The sequence below is a fragment of the Ooceraea biroi genome, chromosome 10 (genome assembly GCF_003672135.1).
Source record: "Ooceraea biroi isolate clonal line C1 chromosome 10, Obir_v5.4, whole genome shotgun sequence".
NCBI classification, from domain to species: Eukaryota; Metazoa; Arthropoda; class Insecta; order Hymenoptera; family Formicidae; genus Ooceraea; species Ooceraea biroi.
Window position 1 is genome coordinate 8,609,251 of NC_039515.1, and position 14,577 is coordinate 8,623,827.

Sequence of the window (14,577 nt, forward strand, 5' to 3'; positions counted from 1 at the left end):
TCGTGAGCTGCACGTGAACAATTTAATCTCGCCGGCGGCACGTAAGCGCTCTCGCGCTGAAGTCTCGTAGTTTCGCGGATCCGGTGGGATCCTGATGCACGAGATCAAGCTGCGAGGGAGCACCAGGTATTCCCGGGGTCGAGGACACCCGGAACGGACAGGGTGAGAGGTGACGGCGGCCGCGAATGAGGACAAAGGATCGCGCCGACACCCCGGCGTCGACCCCGAAGGTGCATCCACGATAACATCTACTCGTGTTCGTCCGCGTTATGCTTATGCTCTCACGTGAATACGTGAGAGCTCTAGACGTGCATCCGAGCGTGCGCGCGCTTTGTCCGCTCGTCGGCTCGCGCACACGAGCCGAGGTTTGCTTTTCACGCGCGTGATCATCGAGTCGAGATCCTCCAGGGAGAATTCAGGAGGAGACTTGAGAGGATCCAGGAGCTGGGGAGATCCAGGAAGGAGATCTGCAATCCACTTCCAGCGAATCAAATGGGAATTTTTAATTGTTCGACCATTCCGTCCATCTGTCCGTCGACGCAAATTTGCGCCGTTTACGTTTAGAGAAGTAACGGAAAGATTGGCTTTCTTTGTCCTTTTTTTCTTTTTTCTCCCATTTGCATGCGTGTTCGTCAAGACTGCTGGAGTTGCGACGATTTCAGACACGCGAGAATGACATTTACGTTTGCTCGTGCGGCGCGAGAGCGATGATTGACGAGAGATACGATATTACGCAATTATATCTTGTTCCGATTGCCGGTTACGACTGTATTAGCTCGCTCGGAGCGAGTACAATTGCTCGCTCGTGGCGCGCGATGTTCTGAAAGGAGAGTCCCGTTGCGAGTTCCTCAGAGCCGCTCAGAGGAAGTTCGTGCGGCTCGCAGCACGCGAAGGACAACAGCTCGCGAAAGCTGGACGTCGTCGCGCGTGGTCATTGTATTTCTTACGTGCCACCTTACTCCCCGATGGACGTAAACAAGGCTTCTTTCGCGGAATGTCCGTGCGCTCCCTGTCTTCGGAAACTGGCTCCGGAAACGGACTCGCCCCATAGGTAAATGCGAGATGATGATCCTGAACATTAACACTAGCAGTCTGCTTCTTGTAGTGACTTCTCGTAGTAGAGATTTCATGGCATTTCAGGAATGCAAAGATGTGCATCTCGCTGCGATGTGTTATACAATTGTGCACGCGAAAAAGAAAAAAAAGTATTTTTACATAGTACTATGCAAATATGTTATTTACATACACATTTACGAATTAAATATGACAATATCATTATCCAAAATTAATTTAATTCATGTAATAAGGAAATATATCGTTCAATCTAGAACAACAAGTAGACAAACAGGTCCGTAAACAGACATAATATCGCGTCTCTCAGCCTGCGATGATTCCGCAAACTCGCTCCACGGGAGAGAAGGGAATCCCAGATCGCAGCTCTCTTCATTCACGGACGGTGAATAACGTCGGCGCGCAAACAGTAAATTCGTACCGCGGTCCCAATTGCGGACTTTTATAGCACGCTCTATCGCCCCTCGCCATATAAAGCGACGATCGGGGATCGCGGGGGCAGTATACGCGCACGGCAGAAGCGAGACGTATATATTCGTCCGTAATTGGAGCGCGGCGGATCGGCCGCGATATAAAACGAAGCGTATAAAGACCGTACTTTGGTCAGTTTTTGCGCGCGGTTTTTAGCTGTCGTACCTTCGGTGGTCTCGTTAGGCGGACGATGGGAGGTCCGGAAGAGAGACCGGCCATCCGTTGCGGCGGCATTGTGCGTCTGCGTTTGCTCTACGTACGTCTCCAGAAGACGTTTGCACAGGTTCCTAGAGCCCCTATCGAGAAATGTACGTACGGTGGAAACGTATTGAAGAGAGCCAAGCACGTTAAATATTTGTGAGTCTTATTAGACCGTCGCGATTGTCGGATATTGGCGGATTTGTTTGTATGTATTATAGTACAGAGTATTATTCGTGTATGATGTTATACAGGATATTTTTCCTCCCCCCCTCTCAAATTTCTGCTATAATGTTTTTTTTTGTAAAATATATACCTACTATTACATATATGTTAGCGTTTTGCTTCCGGTATCAGCACGTTGCAGCACCTGTCGGTTGCTGAAGTTATTCGTGCGCTGACGGGACGCATTCGGCGACTCTAGATTTCGATAATGCAGGACATCGCCGGGCGCGGATACCCAGAAACGTCTAATTACGTCGAACCGAGAAGCGTGAACGGGTGCCGCAGATGGGGCACAGCTGAGGACACAAATAATATCAGGAACGCGAGGCATTTCACTCCGGGCAGAGTTACGGGCCCTCCTAATGAATCGAAGGGGACGGAAAACGCGAGTCTCCGTTCTTGCGCCGACCAAGAGGAAGCGGGCGCGAGGAAGCTATCGGGCCTCACGATCTTGGCCTACCAACTACCGTTTACCAGTCGGGCATTAGAAGTTGTCACAGGTGCTCGCCCGTATATACACCACGCACGCACGCACGCACGCACGCACGCACGTAGGTACGCACGCGAAGAAAACGGACGAGGAAGACTCGTGCGCGCGGAAAGGTAGTCTCGAGTGTGTGTGTTTGGCTTTCCCACAGTTTTGCGGCCGATCTCGGCCTCGTGCCGGCGTTTGTCGACGGAAGCCGTCGCGAACTTCAAAAGATTCAGGGATCCCGGATCGAGGAGACCCTCGAGCGGTATATAGGCGTATCGCATATTATCACGGTGCCTTGCCCGCAGGAGGGCTCACGAGGACCGCGCGACATGTCCGCCGCGGCGAAGTCCGTGCGGCGCGCGGCTAACGCGCGCTCACACAAAGTCGAGGGCTCGGCCAACACTCCAACGGCAGCGAGTTTGCCATCGAGGACCGACGGCCGGAACAAAGCGCATCTTGCCGATGCTTGCGGCTAATGGCAATCTTGTTTTACGCTCGGCGGCTGCGTAAGCGCACGTCGCAAAAATCGCCAGATCTCGTATTATCTGCAAAGGCTATTCGGATCATCCTCGACATTGCTTCGCGATCATCGATTGATCTTCGAGGAACTTCCTCGGAGATTCCATCATTGAAATTCATTTTCGGTACAATTTGCACGATGACATTTGGAAACTGATGTTGACGTTTATCGAGAACCAAACTGACATCCGGTCGTCGTGATTGCTCGAGTAAAGCATCGATACGTGGGATCGCTCGGATCAAATTGGTAAGTTACAAAGGTTCAACGCGTATCAACCCTGATCAATCAGTGACACCCAGCGAGGCTTGGGTCACGCGCGCGATAACGAGCGACGGGAACGCAGAGTATCGGCAACGTTTTAAGCTTGTGCTGTCAGTCAAACACTGGAGATCCAGGGAATCGAAACGCAAGCGAGAAGTGAGCGGCAGAAAATAAAATAAAAAAAGGCAAAAGCGAGGGAAAAAAGAGCGGTAGCTCGAACAATCGCGCCGAACCGATGGAAGAAGGGCTCGCCGGGCGGGGAGGAGGGACCCGCGGTACCACCGACGAATCCTGTCGCTGTCAGTAACGGCGCATTAACGCATTCATATCGCGCATTCCGGCCCTTCGTTCTCGTTCGATTACATCCCGCTTCCCATCCCGGGTACGCCCGTGTACCCGTGTATTCGCGTTCCTCCATCCCCCGCGATAAAAGCGGCCCGATACACTTCTTCCTCGTTTTGCGCGCTTAAAGCAGCCGTGTAAATTCGTACGAAAATACCGATCGGAGCAGATACGCGCAGGCCAACGCACTCTCATTATGTATTTTACGAAGAGGGGGTGGAGGATCTCTTAAAACACACGCTGCGACACTTGGTCCCATTATCGTACACGCGTTTCGATGCTCGAGCTGTTCGATTTGCGCCTCTCCTCGAGTATTACCACATTTAGAGCGTTACAGATTGATGAGCTCCCTTTCCTCCTTTCCCCCACCGTCGGCAACATCTGTGTTCACGATCGCAAAGCTGCTCGCCGTGTGTAAGATCAGGAAATGTAAGATCGGGAAGTAACACCTCTATATCAATTGAATAAATCGCGTCGAAGAAGATCGTAGTTCCGACGCTTCGTCCCACGCGATCTCTTTGACTTTGCCGATCCCGTCAAATTTCCATTGAGTGCTGAAATGACGGGGGCTCTCAGGGGGGAGTCTAGCGAGGTCAAGCGGGTCGGAGGGGGGGGGGGACCTAAGTGAAATCGCAATAATTACCGGCGGCACGGATCACAAATTCCGCAATACGGTAGTCGGTAGGCGGGATGGCCTACACCAACGACGGGCGCATACAGGTATTATACGCAAGCTCTTTGTCGGGGGTCCCCGGAGGTGGGGTACGGTTTATATTGGCGCCACCTCCTGCACGTTAAGCGAGCGACTAGGGCAGACTTACGCCTTACGCCTCTCTCTCTCTCTCTTTCTCCATCACTCTCGCCCTCTCTCACATCGTATCTTTCTCTCTCTCTCTCGTTCTCTCTCGCTTTGTCTCTCCCTCCGTATCCCACCCGCCGTCATTTTCGCCCTCTCGCTCTTTTTCCCTCCATCTCTCTCCCACCGTCTCTCGCTCTTCCTCTCGCGCCTCTATTCTCCTCTCCCTCCCCTCTTTCTCTACCGGCACCAGCCCTCTCTCGTCTCTCTCGCCGCGCGCGCTCTGATGCTGCACAACTCCCGCTCGCGCTCTGGCTAACCCAACCTAACCCACGGGCGAACTTCATTCCACGCCGACTGACCACCACCGACGGCCGTCGTCGTCGTCGTGTCCTCGACGTCGTCGCCGCCGTTGCCGTCGTCGTCGTCATCGTCATCATCGTCCTCGTCGCTACTGTACGTCGTACGTCGGAGAACGCGGTCACGCGACGCGTCGACCCGCGTCATCGGCTCGCGCTGCAGTGTGCCGCGTACGTTTAAATATTGCTTTTTCCTTTTCTCTCCTCTTCTTCTCCTTTTATCTTTACCTCCCCCGGCGACGGCGCGTCTCGGTGCGTCACGTGGATATTACTGTGATCGGTATTATACGTGAGCGGATTCTACGAGTGGTCGTACACCGGATACGCTCTCCTCGTGCGGAGCTCGCAATTGTTTGCAGTTGTGCCGGTAAAATTAAGAGACGCGTCTTGAGACCAAGGAGAAAGAGGACAGGAAAAGTGCCGTTTGGCGCATTCCCTTCGCAGAAAGGATTCATTCGGGAGGTTCAACGGGAAGACAGATAGATCAAACATGGACATGTCCGAGGACTGTTGGGAGCACGTGGGACTGCTCCAGGAAGTCGCCGCCGCAGAACCACCCCCGCCACCCGACTACGTGATCCAGCAACAGGAGGTGAGTGCTCCACTTTCTTCCGTCTTGACTGCATACTAATCATTTTACGCGCGAAATCCGGGCTCGAGGAGTAACTTATACATTTATATATATATATATATATGCATGTATCATTGTCAGATGAGAATATAGAAACGTGTCTTATTTTAATATACATCTTAAAAGAAGCAAATTCTAGGTCAAACTTGTGTATATCCGTGACAGATAAGAAGTACATTTAGAAGAAAATTAAGCTAGAGATTTAGATATAAGCACAACAGCATTGTTGTCCTTTGACAACGGAATACAAATCAAAATAAGGCGTAAAACGCAAGTTTGAGGTGAATTCACTCAACCCTTAAACCACAAAATCACATTTCGCGCTAAATCATCAGATAATCGTCCAACAGTCGCGAGCGAAACCGGAGGAATACTGATAGTTATATAATCGTGAATTCGTCCCGGATGGCGCGATTTTTCATCGCGAACGGATACGCGTGTCATGATCCTCTCCAGCGATTTATTACGACTTGTGGGACCTATCAGTGAGACTTAATATGACGGGTGCACGACGAGCTTAAAGCGAGGAGGCCGCGCCAAATCCGCGCGGAATACGTGTAATCATGTCCCGCTTCAACACACGATCCCCCCGACAATTTCGGTATTTGCACGGACGCGCTCTGTCATTTTACGCGCGGACTCGTTTCGCCGGCGAGCGTGAAGCTTCTGCTGAAGAAGCCATTTATCCGACACGGCCGCGGGGTAACGCGCACTTTGCGCGCGAGAGCCGCCTTTTTAATAAACCGCGCGCCACATTCCCAGGACGGGGTGGAAAGGGGCGGGTAGAGGAAGGACAGGGGGGAAGAACTTCGAACCGTGGAAATCATTATCATAATGATACCGGCGAGGCGCGCTGATTTCATTCCGTGAAAACGATCGCGCGGCACGTACGTCACACGACCGGGAAGCGTACATTTAATTACACCGCTCATGGCGATCCCGTGGTCCCGTGGTGGCCGTAACTTCCTTAGCGCGCCGATGATAATGCATCGTTATTATCCGACGCCATTTTGATGCGGCTCGATCGAAGGATCCTTATCCTTCAATTTTCCGACGATCGCTACGTCATCCCCGCTGCGGATCGCTTCGGCTTTAATGGCTTCGATGGCGTCGACGTGAAGCACGTTAGGAATCCGTGAGCGTTCTCGTTTTTCTATTAAAATTAAATACCGCGTAATATTTGGGATTCGGAACTCGACAGCTTGTAAGTTCTTGTAAAGCTTGAAAAATCCTCGTTGTTCTAATGGGCAAAGTAACTTTGCACGATCCTAGATGCGCGGACTGTTTCGTCCCGGACGCCTCGTGCTGCAATTAAGAGATCGAATTGAGTCTCATGAGGCTCAGCCGAGGTCGAGGATGAACCACCATGCTCGGCAACATTGCAAGAGCTTCGGCCACGAAGGAGGCACCTGGATAGTCGTAGCGATTTCTCTGTTTGCTCAAGTCGCGGCAAATTAGCGATAATCACGCGGGGATCCACCACCTGTCATCGGGTCGATCCGCTCGGAAACAGGCGGATTTATATGTCATTATATACGCGTTACCTGCGCGGAGGGACGAGAGAGAATGGAGAGAAAGAGAGAGAAAACGGTCCCCGAACGTATCGGCGAGCGAAAGGTACCCGGGTCCGTTCCGTTTCAATTTCGTCGGACCCCTCGCATTAACGAGCTCTTTTCTACTCCCTCTCTTTATCTCTCGCTCTCGCTGTTTCTCCCCGTCTCTTTCTGTCAGTGGAGCCAGCATGAGTCCACGGGGCGTTGGTTACGGTGCCCTGTAATCATATCCGAAATTATAGGCATTTAGTTGGGCATGAATGAGCGGATAGGAAAGTTTAAGAAGAAGATATCGGTGGCATCGGCGCGTCAGAGGCGCGTGCAGGGTCCGGGCCCCTTGCCTCCGCTTCCTTTACCGCGTCCCTCGCGTCCTCCAGCCCCCGATGCGTCACCGGTTTCTACAGGGGCACCTGCACCTGCGCCGCCCCGATCAGTGCCCAGATTCACCGGCGATACAGTCGCCCCTTTTTCCCGTCCCAGCACCTTCCTCTTCCTCTTCCTCTTCGCGCGTATGCACGCGCGTACACGCGTGTAAATCCCGAAACACGGCGAGATCGCACCGTAATCCGTCATGCACGATGATAATAATAACTGTCGTGACGTGTATGTGTATATATCGTGCACCTTGTACCACTGCCACGGTAATATCAGGATCCTGACAACCGTCTACTTGCAGCTTCGGATTGAACGAAAAAAATGCCCTGCAAGAATGTAATCTTCGAATTTGGTAACCAGTCTGCTTCAATTAATCTCGCTCGGACACTTGCTTAATGAAGTTTCGGCCTCCATATCTTTCTCTTCCTCGCGAATTTAGATATGTGAACGATTTCATCTTGTCAGCTAGACTTGAAAATGTCATCTATGAACCATCATCATTCTGACGAACGAATGCAAACGGCGTTTAACAAAGAGTCGAGTCGAGCATCAATTTGAAAGCTGTGCCAAATGGACAAAAATGGACATTTCTGCGCGATGCTGAAGATACGGACGACATGGACGGAATACTGGAATAAAAACCTGATTTCGTAATCGACAGAAGCGTTTGGTGACCACGCTACCGTCCAACTGCGCCAGAGAGAAAGAACGAGGGAGAGTGAGAGAGAGAAAGAAACTCGTTCGCGCTGTGCCCCGCTCGTTAAGAGCGAGATACGAGGACGCGATGGCGTCTTCGCGCGCCGTTGAGGATTAAAGTAAGCGATCGGTCCAATTAAAATACGGCGGGAGGTACCGTGCCCGTCGTCCGACGTGTGACAAATGCCCGCCGCGTACCCCAGCTGCGTTCGCTGAGGGATATCCGGCGTGCCGAAATATAGGCTGCTAATCGAATCGCACCTGCGTCGGGACGTCGCTTCGTCTTCGTGGGCCGGTTTCGCGGTGCGGCTACCGCGGAGAGGATCGCTCGGCTCACGTATGAGTTTCCCACGGGCGAACGGGCCCCTCGCAGCTCCGGACCCCGGCTGTGGGAATATCTGGGCTTATTACGCGCGCATAGGTAACACGTTCGAGCATCGATCGGCCGACGTCGATTTTCGTATTCCTCCAACGTGTACGCGTTTGCTGCTGCTTCTTTCTTTCTCTTTCTCTATGCCTCCGTTTTTTTCTATCCTTTCCTATGGGCCTCACATGACGGTCATAGGTTGGCGGAGTCTGAGTTAGTCGGGGCCCCCGGTAGCACCCGGACGGCTCCCGTGCACGCGACATTCCATGGTGTTCGGTGCTTCCACTTAAGGCCCCGTTCACACCGAAAACCATGGATTCCGAGGTGAAGTAGATGAGCGTACACGAGCGGCCTGCCGATGACGCGCGTGCTCGCGATGCACGTCTGCGCTCCGTGAGAGAACTCGGCCGACTCGACTCGATTTGATTCGATTCACTCGCGCCGGCTGAAACGGCGTAGCGCGACTCGCTTCCGAATTGCCGCGTTCTTGCCTTCCTCCTGCGTTCTCCAGAGCGCAGCCCCGCGAGAGGAAAACACGCGAGCGGAGACGCGGGCCGAAGCGTGCGCGACTCGCTCGGCACGTCCGTGTCGAACGAGTGAGACGTCGATACGAAACGCGGTAGACGCGGCCGTGAACAATCCGCGGAGCATCGTATCCGACGAAGGCTCAGCAGGAATTTCAATTCGAGACGAGACGTAAACGAACGTGGCATAGGTCCGCCACTTCGTTCCCCTCATCTCTCTTTCCTTCTTCTTCCCCCGCGGCTCGTTGCTGTAATTGATGTAAGTCGCGTGTTACGACTGAAATTCCAACGCCTGGACTGCGCCCGACGCATGGCGACGATCGTTTCGACACCCTTTTTATGTTCCTGACTACTCGCGCGATCGCGCGACGACTGCCAATCGCGATCGTGAGAAATAATATCCGCCGCGGTTGAACGCGATACTGGAAACTATTCTCGAATAATAAAATAATTATCGCGCGTTGTTGCGTTGTTTTCTCTCTATGTCTCTTTTGCTCTCTTGAGACGCTCGTTAATCCGGCATTAATGAAGACCGTTCGCGCTCGTTAATTATATGCTATCGTGTGCCGAACGCGCGCTCGTGTATACGTATGTACGATCACGTTCGTCGGCCTTATCCCAACAACATGGTAATTTTTTCAGCTATACGACATGTTAAAATCTCACGTCGGGAAAAGGAAAATGCGCAACATGTAACACCCGTTTGTTAATCAATTACGTTAATCAATTAAGTATCCACGCAAGAGGATGTTTGACGTGTATTTCCTGAAATTAGAATCTATATTTTGCGATTTCAGTCACAGAACTGAGAAGGCGATCCCCATAAACTGCCCATTGCCCAACGCTATCTTTCCACGATCTGATATCCCACGCGGTGAGACGAGGGGAAGATTGCACGCTGTTCGGGCACATGGGGAGTATCGTTCCTCTGTCGCCGCTGGATTCCAACCCCGACAGCCCCCGGAGCCCGACGTCGCCTTTTCCGGGGTGACCCGTTGCGAAGTTCACACGGCATTTTGAACATTTCGTACTTTAGTCGCGCACAGGGTATGCACTTGTCGCGTAAGCACTTGTCGCACCCTTCTCGTTTCCACCCAGAACGGCGTCCTTCCGACGTTCCCCTCCGACGACCTCGTCGTCATCGTCGTCGTCTGACCCGAGTCACTCACCCCGCTGAATGGAGCTTCCTCGGGCACACACGTGACACGTGCGTCCCGCATCGAGCGGACACGTGCGGGGCGCAATGTCGCCGCGACGTTAACCCACACGAACCCTATAGTTACGGTCGCAGACCACGTCGGCGCCCGTATTTTCTCTGCGTGCTGTCGCTCATCTCCAATACATCACCGCAACAGCGACGCATTAGGCAGGGGTGCGAGTAACGAATTGTTCGAGGTCCAAAGTTGACGCTTCCGGGAGGGCCGGTTGAATTAAAAATGATCGGACAGCGTTCGACGAAGCGCGAAGCGGTTTCGCGCAAACGGACAGACGCTAGCGAACGAAAATAATCTGGAGGTCCTCCAACGACTTCCAGAAGGCTCATTACTCTCTGTTTAGATCCTTACTTATGATAACGTCTCGTCCTCGTGGCCCGACGAGAGTAGAATCCTTCTTGTAGGAATTTTAGAATGTCCAAGCCGATGTTCGAAGCTCGCCCGGTGCGCCGCGAGACGGCGAAGGAAACAATCGACCACTTGTTGCTGAAAAGATTGTATCGAGCTATATTCGCTCGGGAGTCTCGCATGGGTGAGATTAAAAAGTGACGACCCGCGCGCACTTCGCGATTCGAGTGCAACCGTCCGCGAGTGCAACCTGCGCCGCGTGCATTGGCAGCGCGCGGATCTCCGTCTGCCTCTTTGATAAAACGATCCGATACGGGTTCAAAGGCGCTCGCTCGTTTCGTACCGGAAGTAATCGCGCAGCCAGGAACAGGAACGCGAGTTCGCCGGATTATGGACGTGATGCACGAGAGAGGAACTGTAACGACCATGTGTTTCTTGTGTGTCACCAGTGAAGCGTGCAAGGCGGCTCTTTTTCTCTCTTTCTTCCTTTCTCCTCCTCTTCTTTTCTTTCTCCTTCGCGCGAGAATAAATTCGGTGGACCGTAAAGAGCTACCGCCCACCGCTTTCGAATCACTTTGGCAGCGATACGCCACGCGCGATAAAAATATTTTCTCCCGCGTCCACTCAGCTTCATCGGCGACTCAGAAATTGCATGTCCCACCCCCGGTTAAAATGTTCCCATGGAGGGATGTACGTGCTTGTTTTATTCTTGAGCTTTCGCATGTGTTTGCTCATAGCACGCGTGGCACAGTTGTCAGACAATCCCCAGAATTATTAGAAACACATCCAGCAAGTGCATGTTCAATACGATATCGTCTCTTCTCAACATCCAATCAAGATCATCAATAAAAGAGATGTCGCCTTTTGTTACACCTTGAATATATTACGAAACTACCATAAACTTTTTCTTTTTTATAAGAAATCCAGCCTTTTTATAAAACACCATCTTTTTAGGGGACGTCGACTCATAAAAGGGCTGCGCCCTTTGTATCGTAGTTCAGCAAGCGTGAGTACCGAGTAGCTCAGGCGCTTTTTCAATCGGGGTTATACTTCGACCCCAAGTTCGCGGGGGGAGGAAAGTGCAAGGGATAAAACCGAGCGACCGCCCGCGCGTTTTCAAAGCACGCGACCCTTAGAAACGGCGTTCTCCCTGAAAGTTTTTGCCCTCAACGGCGAAACGGCAAGCTGACTTTCGCCGGAGGGATCATTGGGGGGGGGGAGGAGGGGACGGTCTCGTCCTAATTGAAGGACCCTCGGTCGACCGACACGCTTCGCTACAAGGGTGAGTTTATCTCGACGCACGTTAACGTGCGAGCGCAACCCCGCCGCCTTTATTCCGACGGCGGGGTATAATATACGTTCGTCGTCGATGTTGTCGTCGTCATCGTGGCTTCTCCTCTCGCTCGTCGTCGTGGAGGTCGTTACTTTATTAGCCGACGGGGGCACCGTACCGCGTTTCGACGCAACAGTTAGCGGTCCGACCGCTACGTCGCTCGGGGGTTGCACCCCATTGTCGGCCGTGGCATCCCTCGGCAGTATCTAATTTTCCAGGAGGAGTTTTCGCGAGACACCGCACAAGCCTGTACGCGTCCCTCGCGTACAATCTTTGCAAGGTGGATGACGATACGTGCAGCTGCACCTCTCTAAATCGAGATGCATACGGTGCCTCGCGCGTGTAATCTCTCGCTATGATTGGAGAGGAATCTGTTCGATCGAGTGACTTTCGTCGCTACTTACAGATTCCGATAATCTCGGAATATCCAGTTTCTCGATTTACAGACGTACGAATCTCCGGAAAGTTGTCCGAGTTGGACGATGTCGCGCCGAAAAGAACAGAGAAAGTGCGGTTGAAAGTGCTCTCTCGCGCCCGAAGGGAGCGCAGGAAAGAGGGAGCGAAGCGTACGACACGAGGGAGGAGGTGTACCAATGAGTCGGATGGAAAACGACCCTCCACTATACTCGGGGGTTAGCCGCTTCCCGATTTCCTTCCACCCGGCGCAGCCACTTTCCCGCTTATTCAGCAATGATTCAATTCGGATGTGCTTTTTACGCCCGCTACGGCGATAGAACGACGTCTCGGTGTGGGTGGTTACCACGCGGACTAGCTAACCCCGGCAAAAGGGGAACGAAAAAGAAGGTTGAAAGGTAGATAGGTCACGAGGGGGTGAGGAGACTGGCACGGCAGTGAAAGAGAGAAGCGAAGAAGAGCTGCGAAGTTATTCCGCGCTGAAAACAGATTGCTCGGCATTCAGCCGAGCACCATTCGCCTGCCGATTCCTCTCTCCTCTCGCCTCGATTCCTGTCCACCCTTCTCGCACCATGCCTTTCTCCCTCTCTGGTGAGAAAAACCAAGAGCAAAGTCAACTAACCGAGACAAGCCATTCTTTTAATTCGGATCCCGCACGCTTCTTTTCCGCCCGCTTTCGTGCGCGGAACGGCCGCCACCTGGCCGGATCTCCCGATAAGGAAATTGTGACCCGTTGTCTTCGTTAACGGCGGATTTTCCGACAACATACGAGAGAAACGTAACTTCCGCCGGTGATTCTCAGCGTGACGGCCGTCTCCGAGAATAATTCGTCGGAGACTTTCGAGGCGTTAATTGTCTCGCGTGAGATGCCTCTTTCCGTGTGTTTCGATTATACAGCTAAATTGATTAACGCAAAGATTCAGATGATAAGAACTCGCCATAGACGTTCGATATTAATATCACGATATGAAAGTACCGAGTACCAGAGTATTCCACTTAGAACGAGGGTCCGACGCACCGCGAGCGCGCTGCGGGACCGACGGGGCCCCCGACACTCTTCGCCGGCGGCCGTGCGCAGAAATGAAAAAGCACTCTTCCCCAAGGAACTCTAATGACGGGAGGGAGGGAACACCGGGCCCCACTCGCACGCTTAATACACCTCTCCCTCGACAAAGTATATCGGGAGCCTCACGATCGGCGTAAATCAACATATACTCGCCGGCGGGGCCCCTCACGTGACCCACGCCTCACGTGCACGTGAGCACGAGCTAAAGAAACCGAAAAGAAAAGCGGCCTCGGAAACCTTCTCCCCACGATGATAGTTTAATATTAGTGCGGTACACGGTAACATGTCAGTCACCCTGCCGACCCGCCCTCCCCTGCGCCGTCGCCGTGCGGCTGCTTTTCAGAATCATCGCGTGTGAGGCCGACATTCATGAAGCAACGACTCTGCCCGGGACGGAATAAATAAAATCGTTCAATTCTTCGTTCTTTCACCGCACGGAGAGAAACTTCACGCTCTGCACTCTTCGCGCGCGCAAACGCCCGGGAATAATTATTCTTGAGGGCACGGGAGGAGGGACGCGGTAAATTATATCAATTTCAGGGGGAGCGACGCCCGATATCTCTTGGTTGTCGTTTTTCCTTTTTTTACGGAAGGGACGCGCGGTAAAGTGTAATTTAATAATATAGTGAGATCGAGACGGCGGATCGAAGTACGCGCACACGCGGAGATCCAAGAGTGCATCGCGAGAGAAAAAAAGAGAGAGAAAGAGAGGAAGGAAGAGAAAAACCCGAAAGGACCTATCGATCGGGGCCCTACGATCGGCGCTCGCGGTGCGCGCGGCTGACGTGACGTAATACGGCCCCGACGGTTCTACTCTAACAGCGAAAGCATCGGTCCCGCTCGGTCAGTCGCATATTAATACCTGGGACCGCGTAGCCAGAAGCGGGCAGCTGCCGGCTCGTTTGCAGCACGCGATACTCACGCTCTCACCTGTAACGTATATCTCAACCCCTCTCTCTCTCTCCCTCTTCTCTCTTCCTCTTGCCCTCTTCATCTCTCGTTCTCTCTCATCTTCTCTCTCTTTTCGACTTATCGTCTCCTGCCTCGTCCGGACGCGCTCGGGCCCGTACCTCCTTCTCGTCCGCTTCGTGTCCGTATCTATCTCCGAGAGGAGTACACTCGAAATTATTATTCCCGCTCGAGTCGGCTAAAGGCCTCCGTGTGTGTATCGGTCGGTTAATGTGTGTACAGGGTGTCCCGATATTCGAATACGACGGCCCGGTTCTCCGATCCCTTGCATCGGGAACGTACACATCGACTCGACGCTGGGTAGGCACACGCGTCGTCCATCGGATATCCTGATGAAAAATGAACCATCGTTAATAGCACGCACTTGTG